General features: G+C 41.3%; 1 protein-coding gene across 3 annotated transcripts in view; it reads right to left on the reverse strand.

Annotated features, from left to right (window-relative positions):
• The window catches only part of lsn (vacuolar-sorting protein SNF8), a 112,631-nt gene that overhangs the window by 62,730 nt on the left and 40,193 nt on the right, over positions 1-9,708 (reverse strand). The gene's annotated exons all lie outside the window — the stretch shown is intronic.

A 9,708-nucleotide genomic window follows, 5' to 3' on the forward strand; every position in this document is an offset into this window, starting at 1 on the left:
CTCAGTCTCTAAGGCAGGGGTTCCCAACCTGGGGTACTTGATGATGGAGAGCTGAAAGATCTTATAGATCTGCGTTCAAATCGTGCTCTTGAAATGCAATTTGAGAGTAAAACTTTGGAAGAGTGTTGGTGCTCGGCTGTGGTTCTATTTCCAAGACTTTGTGAAACTGCACTAGCTGTGTTCATTCCATTTGCGACAACTTACTTAAGTGAATCAGGATTTAGTACTCTTTTGTCAATTAAGACAAATTCTAGAAATCGTTTGAATGCACAGGCAGACATGCGTGTTGCTATCACCAACATAGTTCCCCGTTTTGAAAAACTTACAAGCAAGAAACAGGAACAAATGAGTCATTGAATTAAAATGGATTCACAAACTTTTTGGAAGTCAGCCTTTTTATTTTATTATCTTGTACATATTTAAAAAAAAGTAACTATTTTTTGTATGGTATATTCAAATGTTAATCGGAGACATTCTTTCTTGTCCATATGTTTGATTTTTTACATATTAAAAAAATAAAATTCCTTTCTAAAGGTTTGAAAGCTAGTTCTTGATTTTACTTTTTTGTATATATTTCAAGCAATAGTTATTATTTTTGTAAGGTGTATTCAAATATCATTCTGTGATATGTTCCTTTTCTGTAAGTCTGATTTTTGTTCACATATTATATTAGAAAGTGAAATAAATATCTTCTTTTGATACAATTTAGTATGATTCCACATCCTTTATCCTTGAACAAAGTTTAAATTGTAGGGGGGGGGCGAGGCTTGAGCAAAAATTTTATAGGGGTGCGGGAGTAAGAAAAGGTTGGGAACCACTGCTCTAAGGGCTGAGGCATCTTATGAAGTGGATCATACTTTTTGGGTATAGGCTGTGTGCGCACAAATCTGCCAATTTACTAATGTGAATATTATGCAGAAAGTTTGGAGTTTAGAGATTAGGTGTGGAGTTACCAAAAGTATTATTCAGAGGGCTAAGGAGGGTTTCTTGAAGTAGTTTGGACACTTAAGGGATGAAGGAAAATGAGATGACTTGGATAAATACACGAGTGAGAGGGGTTAGATTTGACTGGGACTAGCTCATGAGTTAGTGGATTTATCAAAGCTTATTGTCAGGGTAGCACTAAAGTGGGTTGGGAAAATATTCTGTTAGTGGGTTGGATTTCTGAAGGACCTGCCCAGTATGGGCCAACAGGCCTACTGTAGTGTTCCTTTATGTTATGTATAAAAATCTGAGGTGGAGGGAAGGAGAGGTAGAAGTCGTCCTAGGAAAGGTTGGAGGGAAAGGTTTTGAGAACTTGGGGCTTGGACATCATGTTACATTATTATAATCATGGAGGAGCGCTAAATCCGTAGGATTATACAGCGCATCTGGGAGAATGGAAGGTATTCAGGCTCAATTCAGGGAACCGGAGCACAGATCCAGTGCCCTAGATCAAGAGCCCCCCTCACCAGTGGAAGTGCTTTCCCTTCTCATAATTCGACGTGCTGTTGGAGTGTAGACCGGGCAAGATTTCTGAAGAGATTCAGGGAAACCTGTTAGCAGGACTCGAGTCCTGGAGATGGGAAAGTACAGTGCCTGAACACTGAAGGAGGGATGGAGATGCAGCAGTTGGGAGTGTCATCTGAACTGTGATATCGGTGGCGCCCCACTGGAATTGAATGAGTGGCAGCGAAAGTATTTTCTTCTTTGTCGTATCACACTACCTTGGTAGGAGATGGTAGGAGTGTTAAAAAAATAAAGTTGGAACTGTTAGCCTCCGTGCATTAACTGGGAACATCTCTTCTAGTTGGCTTCAAGCTGGTCACGGACCAGGCCGCGGGGGCGTTGACCCTCGAAACACCCTCCAGGTAAGCTTTCAGTGTTATCGTATTTTTTTCAAATGAAGCATTTTCATTAATTGTCGGCTTTGCCTGTTCTGATTTGGCAACTTTATTAAACAAATAGTTCACGTGCAATAACTGGAGAATGCCTCTACTGATCAGCTTCAAACCTTAAACGCTGGTTACCTTCTTCAAAGAAAGGTATAAATTTACTTTAGGCTGTTAAATGTTAATTTGCCAATTTTATTTATAAATGGGAAACTTAAATACTGGTTTTCAAGTGATAATTTATGTATGGTTCATCCGGTAGGCTTCCGAATTTTGTTTGATCAGTGTGTGTGTGTGTGTGTGTGTGTGTGTGTGTGTGTGTGTGTGTGTGTGTGTGTGTGTGTGTGTGTGTGTGTGTGTGTGTGTGTGAGTGTGTGTGTGAGAGTGTGTGTGTGAGTGTGTGTGTGTGTGTGTGTGTGTGTGTGTGTGTGTGTGTGTGTGTGTGTGTGTGTGTGTGTGTGTGTGTGTGTGTGTGTGTACTCACCTAGTTGAGGTTGCAGGGGTCGAGTCCGAGCTCCTGGCCCCACCTCTTCACTGATCACTACTATGTCACTCTCCTTGAACCGTGAGCTTCATCATACCTCTGCTTAAAGCTATGTATGGATCCTGCCTCCACTATATCGCGCGCGCGCGTGTGTGTGTGTGTGTGGGGGGGGGGGTCAACTGCCAAATGCAACAAAGTCGAAGCCTGGCTACCACATCTGTCAGTTATACAAGTTGCTCCGTAACTGCAGTTATCTTCGTTGATATTATCATAATGGGTTATATTGTTAAATTCGTAGGGGTCATAAAGTACCTGGAAAATAGGTTATTTTATGATATATTATGTGAGCAAATCACCTGCAGGAGGCTTACATGGTAATCTGGGTGAAGTAAGTGGGACTTAAGTCACAGCAGGCCGCTGAACTGTAACTCCATCGTTGCCCACTTCCTACCACTCTCACAAAAAGCTAGACCTGACATTAAATTAATTATAATACTGAAACCAGTTACTATGGTAAATTAAAGTTGTGGACTGTATATAATTAGGCTTGCTGGATACACAAAATATAATTGGAATTAACACTTGCCGTTTAATTGCCTATAGATGGATCACACCACAACACCTGCATAACACCTAGACCCTACACTGGCCAGCTAGAGATTTAAATGCAAGGACTAATGGTACACTTCCCTGTGAGTGATGTTCACATCCCCTGTCTTCCACCATCCACACATAATTCTTGAGGTCCTGCAGATTTCCTGTCCCAATTCTTCAGCAGGGGACATTAACACGGGTTTCTTATTACAAATTCAGGCCGAAAAAATCCAACTGACCTTCAAGAACGCCCGATCACATTGCGCAACTCAGTCCAGTGTTCACACATTAAATTCAATATGGCGTCTGTTGTCCGCGTCTCTCTCCAGCTCTTCCACACCCCCCCTCACTTAAAATTTCTCGAAGGGTCCGAATAGCATCACATATTAATACGGAATTATTATTCATTTATATGTTCTACCTCTAGGAAAATTATGTAAAAAAAAAATTCCACAGGTTATCAAGTTTGATCCACGGAAGAGGAGGAGAGGGTAGTTCAAATTCCCTGGATGAAGAACCCTTCACCACTGTCTGGCTTACTTCTCAACACTAATATTATCCTGTGGGTAACATCTGAAACATCAAGATCCTCCCACACATTAGGGAGCCTGGTAGTATTTGCACAACAAAGAATTATTTTGAGGGTTTCCTTTTTCATTAATTCCAGAGATCCTGATGTCTGAGAGAGGCTACGGGAGGGAGTGGGAAGTAGAATAGATAGGAAGAACGAAGAGGAGAATAGGGATCGAGGGTTGGCAATGGAGGGAGAGGAGGGAGTTGGAGGGATGGTACGGACCTGCCTATCTGTCGCCTCTGGGTCTGGCTCCGACAGTCTGGAGACGTGTAGCGTGACGACCTCGAGGCAGCAATAGGAGCTCTGCTGGAGGTCGAGGTTGTACGGCAGTTGTCAAACCAGCTGCATCAGAGATATGTACACGAGGCTCTAGCTGTTTCACACATGTTTACTGTTATTAATATATCTTCTTTACTACTATGCATATTCTGTGAAGGGTAGCGCAAAAACAAAACAAAAAAAAATTATAGAGGTCAACAGAATTTTCTCAGACTCCACTGGGGCATAGTTACTGATGAATGAAGGTAGGAGGTATAACTATGCCAATAATATGGAGTAACCAAGGTCATAGGACTGAAACGTATCTAATAAAGATGTCCTAAGTGTATGCATACGTATCCTTTCACCCATGCGTATTTACATCTTTAAGACATTACAGTCATTCCATAAATTACATTATCATCTCATTAAGATATTACAGTCATTTCACAAATTAGTCTCACTACAGAGCTAATCATCTAATCAATGCAATATTTGGCTGCACTCTCAAAACATTCAGGTCTCTTATCATTACCACTACAAACACTGATCATTTACAAGGTTATAATCTCTTCAAAACAGCAGTTCATTCATCTAGCCAGTGCAATGTGGATACACACTCAAGGCATCAGACATCTTATCCTTAAGAATGAAGAGCTTTGCAGCGCAGCTAATTTTAGTTCGGGATTTAGGCTGTGTCTGTTGGAGGGGTGGGAAGGACAGTGTGGGTGTGAGCGTGAGGTGGGTGTGGGAGTGAAGAGATGGGTGGGGTGTGAGGGTAGGTAGAAAGAATCGTGGAAGGAAAGCGAGGAAGTGAGAGTTGGGCGGGGGCGTGCAAGATGGGTGTGAGAGGCAATGTGTTGTATTGTTGTGATTTAAAAAGCCCTAGACTCCACTGGTAATTCATCACTATGAACATAAAAATTTGCTGTGAGAATGTCTGTGTCGGGTGGGGGTGAAAGATGGGGGGAGCGGTGTGCGTGAGAAATGTGTACGTAAGGGGTGGGCGTATTCACCTATTCGTGGTTGCAGGGGTCGATCACAGCTCCTGGCCCCACCTCTCCGCTGGTCGCTACAGGTCCACTCTCTCTTCCTTCTCCAAGAGCTTCATCGTACCTCTTGTTAAACCTATGTATGGATCCTGCTTCCACTACATCACTCTCGAGATTGTTCCACTTCCTGACAACTCTATGACTGAAGAAATACTTCCTAACATCCGTGTGACTCATCTGATTTTTTAACTTCCAGATGTGACGTCACCCTTGTTGCTGAGTCCCATTTCTAAAACATACTGTCACTCTCCACCTTGTCAATTCCCTTAAGTAATTTATACGTCGTTATGTCCCTCTCCCCTATCCTCTAGTGTATGTGTTTGTTTCACCTATACGTGGCTGAAGCAGTCGTGTCTTAGCTCCTGGTACCGCCTCTTGGGTGTTTGTGGGGGGGCATGTACTTACCTGGGTAGGAGTGTATGTGGAGGTATGTGCAGAGGTATGTGTGGGGATGGTGGTGGGTGTGGAAAGACTTGTGTATGTAGTGGGAAAGATAAGCGTGGGAGGGAGTGAGGGAGGTGTGTGGGTTGGCCAAGATGGCACAATAACATATTCTCTCCATTATTGCGGAGACCCAAGTCAAGGTCGTCGTATCCATAAATTCCATCCCACCACAACTAAACTTTACATAGAACATCTAGAAGCGTTGTTTTCCATCTCACCAAAAATAACTTACTTCTTCTCCATCCCACCAAGACTACTTGTTCTCCATCCCACCAAAACTACTTGTTCTCCATCCCACCAAATCTACTTGTTCTCCATCCCACCAAGACTACTTGTTCTTCATCCCACCAAGACTACTTGTTCTCCATCCCACCAAAACTACTTGCTCCATCCCACCAAAATAAAACTTGGCAGTCTTTCAGTATGGACAACATAACACTCCTGACGTGCTCACTGTAAATCTCCGGCAGATCTGTCCATTATTTCAGAAGGAACGGACATTTGGGTGATAAACACATGAGACGAGGTGTAATTTATGGACCACTTGGTATCTGTAAGAAGAGTGGAACCATTATGGTTCTTGACCCGTGCAAATAACACACACGATGCGGGTTATAGCATATTATTGTAATGATGTTTCGCCCACCAGGGACTCAGCATTTCATCTGGTGAAGAATTAGACACACAAATAACCCGCACATAGAAGAGAGGAGCTTACGACGACGTTTCGGTCCGACTTGGACCGTAAGCTCCTCTCTTCTATGTACGGGTTATTTGTGTATCGTTCCGGTCACGGTATTGTGCCTTTTTTTGTTATTTATTTGTTAAGAATTAGACACATGCAACCCCTGGGTATCTTTATTTGTAGATGTTTCGGCAACCAGTGACTTTATCAATACAAGGACATAATGTGAAGAATCTAGAATTGTATACCAAAGATGAGGTAAACAGTCCCCCAGCCTACGAGTTGGTGAAGATCACCGTAGTCTTGAATCTTGTCGGTACTGTATATACTATTCATGATCGTCTGGTGAACTGATAAAAGCCCTTGATGGAGAAAACGTCTTCACAATACATTCCTATGTTCTCTTCAACAAATCAAGTCCAGAGACAAAAAGCAAGTCACTATATTCGAAGGCGGCAGACACTGGTTTTCCAGGCCGTGCATAGCGTTCCCAAGTACAGAACTTGATGAGAATCACTCGTCCCACCATCCCAGATAATGGCTTTTTGCAAGACGTTGAAGAGTTGCTGCGGACTGTCATGTCTAAACTTGGGTGTACCAGTTCACCTCAGCTATACAGTTTGTACCAAACATTACTATTTTTTTCATCATTTGTGTTTACATCGTGCGGGTGCCTCGGCAAATGCACGCAGGTGGTGTTTAATGTATGTATTTGTGTGTACTCACCTATATGTATGTACGTACATGTCGTGCCGAATAGGTAAAACTTGCGATTTTGACTTAAATAGCAAAGCTCTTCTTGCTGAATAAGGCAAGCGAAAATTTGTGTATGCAATAATTTCGCAAAAATCATTCTGAACCTAACGAAAAAAAATATATTTCAGTGTTTATTTATTATTAAATTACTGTAAACTTATCTAAAATATATTTAGTTGGATTAGGCTAAATTAAATTGCGCTTGTTATAATAACGTTAGGCAAGTTTTCTAAGGATCTTTTGGTACAAAATTATTAATTTTTACATTAAGATAAATGAAAGAAATATATCTTTAAAAGTATTAGAGAAAATTTTAGATAGGACTTAATTTTATATGAGTTCTTGCTAATTGACCAATTTTACCTATACGGCACGACATATAGATATATATATATATATATATATATATATATATATATATATATATATATATATATATATATATATATATATATATATATATATGCACAGTACTTTTGCCACTCAGCCACATCCCAGGTAAGTATGGGCACCTAGCCGAAGCTAGACGGGCATACCCCATACCCCTGGACACCAGGCTAGTGATAAGTTATTTCATCAAATCCTTCGACATACAGATGATAAAACTTAACACTAGCCCGGTGTCCCGGGGTATGGGAGTGACCGTCTAGCTTCCGCTAGGCGCCTATACTTATCTGGGATTTGGCTGAGTGGCGAAAGTATTGTGTACAAGTTCGAATCCTGCTGAACAACGGGAGGTTTAGGGGCGCCGACCCCCGCACAGTTGAAAATCCGCGTACAACTTTTGACTCAGCAAAAAAAAAAAAAAATAACTACTAATAGACTAGTGTTGACCGGAAGCCTTACCAATAACATTAATAGTTGATTAACAAATATTTTGAATATATATTATATGTTGCTGTACACTAACTGCCCCCTTCAAGGCAGGTGAAATTGCTGACCTGGAGAGTGTACAGAGAACTTTCACGGCACACATAAATACGATCAAGCACCTAAATTACTGGGAACGGTTGAAGTCCCTTGATTTGTATTCCCTGGAACGAAAGCGAGAAAGATACATGATATACACACAGAAAATCCTAGAGGGATTAGTACCAAACTTGCACACGAAAATCACTCCCTACGAAAGCAAAAGACTCGGCAGGAGATGCAACATTTCCCAAGTGAAAATCAGGGGTACCACAAGTACACTGAGAAACAACACAATAAGTATCACGGGCCCAAGACTGTTCAACTGCCTCCCAGCATACATAAGGGAGATTACCCATAGACCTCTGGCTGTCTTCAAGAAGGCGCTGGACAGGCACCTAAAGTCAGTACCTGACCAGCCGGGCTGTGGTTCGTACGTTGGTTTGCGTGCGGTCAGTAGAAACAGCCTGCTCGATCAGACCCTGATCCACCACGAGGCCTGGTCTCAGACCGGGCCGCGGGGGCGTTGACCCCCGAAACCCTCTCTAGGTATACCGCATTCTTACAATAAACTAGAGAGGAGAAAATGTTAAGAAAATCATAAGAGAAAATACATTTACAATACTGTACTGTAATTTACCGATATAGTAAATTTATGTCCTCTGTTTACAAGATGAATCATCTGTCTGTCAGTAGCTACATCAATATTGTCTAATATGATACAAAACACTATAGATGTTATTACTAACACTCGACATCAAAAATGAAAAGATTATGTGAAAAAGAAATTTATATTTACTTATGATTTAATTTTTATGTTTGTTTACATTTTTCTCGATTGCGAATGGAAGATCTACGCTCTGAAATATTATTATTTACCAGACTGCGGCCAGCCGGGATTTGATCCTGTAACACATTCTCCCACCTCAAGAGACAGAACAATGTTCGCATCGTCTTACTTAGCCACTCAACCAACGATCCTACAGAGATCACACACCCAGCAGAACTAGTTGTTGTTGGTGATCCGAGGACACTCGTGGTAGTGGTAAGCTCAAGGTTAATTTCAACCATCTCCCGTTTAAATACCAGCCTCCACAAGCAGTTTATATAGTAATGAAACCACGAAACTGCGGCTGGCCGAGATTTGATCCCGTGTCACATTGTCCCACTCCATGAGTTAGTTTAATATGTTTATTATGCACCCCATACCCATCCTGTGGGCGGTAGTCAAAAGATTACAGAGGTACATAATTGGTCCAGGGACTGGACTCCAAAGTTTTGATAGCTGAGCAAGTTACAGAGGTAATGAACTCACAATTTACAAAGGTAATGAACTCACAATTTACAAAGGTAATGAACTCACAATTTACAAAGGTAATGAACTCCAGGTAAGTCTGGTCACAATCATGACAAGTTACAAAGGTATTTACAGATTACATGAGACAAGACAATGTACACGTTGTCAAAACTACTCAACCATCGATTCTACAGATACCATGGTGGTTCAAATTATTATTATTATTATTATTATTATATTTTTCCATCTTGACGTTTGTTTACATTTCTCTCGACTGCGAAAGGAACATGTACGATCTGTAATTGTCTGTGTGCTTAAATTTTGATAAATTTTAATTTCTTATAATATATTTTGTGGTAAAAATAAAATAATTAGTATCTACATATATTTTATTCATTCATGACTCACCTAATTTTTTCTCGGTCGGAAATTTTCCCAAAAAATTAATTGAAAAAAATCTGCGTATAAGTGGACCCATGTTGTTCAAAGGTCACTGTATATAGAAGGAAAATATTTAAAGGTCATCACACGAGCTGGGGAGAATCGATTACGAAGGACGTTAGTAAAAACAGAGATCCCAGGACACAGCAGGTGTCCCAGCAACAGCCAGGGGAATGCAGCTTAGAGAATCCCCGCCCTCTCCCTATCTACCTGCACCCGTGACGTCACTTCTCCCTCCGGCCAACAGAAAACGCGGTAGTGAGACACAGGAAATTCCTGGAACCTCCGCCCAGTGAGTCATCCCAGGCACGATAGCAAACTGAAGATACCAAAACATTTCGTT

The sequence above is a fragment of the Cherax quadricarinatus genome, chromosome 18, assembly GCF_038502225.1.
Source record: "Cherax quadricarinatus isolate ZL_2023a chromosome 18, ASM3850222v1, whole genome shotgun sequence".
Lineage (NCBI taxonomy): Eukaryota > Metazoa > Arthropoda > Malacostraca > Decapoda > Parastacidae > Cherax > Cherax quadricarinatus.